This window comes from Cebus imitator, unplaced genomic scaffold, assembly GCF_001604975.1.
Source record: "Cebus imitator isolate Cc_AM_T3 unplaced genomic scaffold, Cebus_imitator-1.0 Scaffold82, whole genome shotgun sequence".
NCBI lineage: Eukaryota > Metazoa > Chordata > Mammalia > Primates > Cebidae > Cebus > Cebus imitator.
In genome coordinates, this window is record NW_016107397.1 from 6,622,087 (window position 1) to 6,623,647 (window position 1,561).

Consider the following 1,561-nt stretch of genomic DNA (forward strand, 5'->3'; position numbering starts at 1 on the left):
GTCTCACTATGTTGTTCAGCTGGTCTCAAATTCCTGGGCTCCAGTGATCATCCCACTTCAGCCTCCTGAGTAGCTGGGACTTTTTTTTTTTTTTCCAGTTTTTTGTACAGACAGGGTCTCACTTTGTTGCCAAGGCTGGTCTCCAACACCTGGGCTCAAGTGACTCTCCTGCCTTGGCCTCCCAAAGAGCTGGGCTTACAGGTGTGAGCCACCACACCCAGCTGAATGTCCTAATTCCTGTAAAGGCTTTCAGTTCTCTTGGCTTCTCGTGAGTGAAGGTAGACTCTTCCAGATGTTTCTCTCTCTAGTTATTCGCCATCCTGCATCATTTTCTCTCCTGGATTTAGGATAAGAAGTGAGCTACTGGGGCTTTGATTTTGCCTGGCACTTCCGTCAATATCCCCATCACCATCGCAATCTTCATCATTTAATAAGTACAGCAATATTATAGTAACTACTTTTTTTAAGATAGGGTCTGGCTCTGTCACCTAGGCTGGAGTGCAGTGGTGTGATCACAGCTCACTGCAGCCTCAATCTCCTGGGCTCAAGTGATCCTCCCACCTCAGCCTCCTGAGTAGTTGGGACTACATTTGCACACCACCATGCCCAGTTAATGTTTTTTCATATATGTATTTTTTGTAGAGATGGAATCTCACTATGTTGCCCAAGCTGGTCTTGAACTCCTGGACTCAAGTGATCCTCCTGCCTCAGCCTCCCAAAGTGTTAGGATTATAGGTGTGAGCCACTGCGCCTGGCCTTGAATTGCTTACTTTAAAATAGCTAATTTCATGTGAATCTCACCTCAGTAAATTAAAAAGGTATGGAAACCACACAGCAGAGAAATTCCATGGCCGATTATTTCTAATGCTATTGGCACCTAAAAGCCCATTGTCCTTTGCTAGAAGCTTACTCCGTCCACCAGATGTGTTCAGGCATCATTAACAATTCCCAGAGCCTCTCGTGGTAAGGCTTGCTGCGCAGAATTTCGGCCTTACTGTCCTCCCCTCCCATTTCAGTGTCATGTCTTACACATCCTGTTAACCCTAAAGTTGAAATGAGACAGGATGTCCACAGACTTGAAGGCTCTCCAAGCGGTGACTCAGAGATCTGGATTCTTGCTGCACCTGCCTCACAGAGGCTGGGACATCTCCTGGGTGCTTCCAGAAAGCCCACAGACAGAACTGCCAGGCCACAGGCTCAGGTACTGTCTCTGGAGAGCATGACAAGGCAGCTTCCTAATTGCTGGGTGGCCACCGAGTGCTGTGACCCTCTGAGACATGTCACCTAGCAGGTTCTCCAAGAAACACCACTTGTCCCACAAGCTCCAGGAGGCCCCAGCAGGACCAACCCGACCACAAGTGAGGAGAGGGATCTGGGAGCCCTCTTGGTAAGGCCGGAAGGAAACTGAGAGCAAAAAGCAGCCAAACATTCCCAGCAGAGGCACCCAAGCAAATCCTTGTATGTGAATGCTCACAGCAACACTCTTCACAATAACCAACAGGTGGGAACAAACCGAATGTCCAGCCACAGATGAAGAAACAAATGGTAATACATCCACACG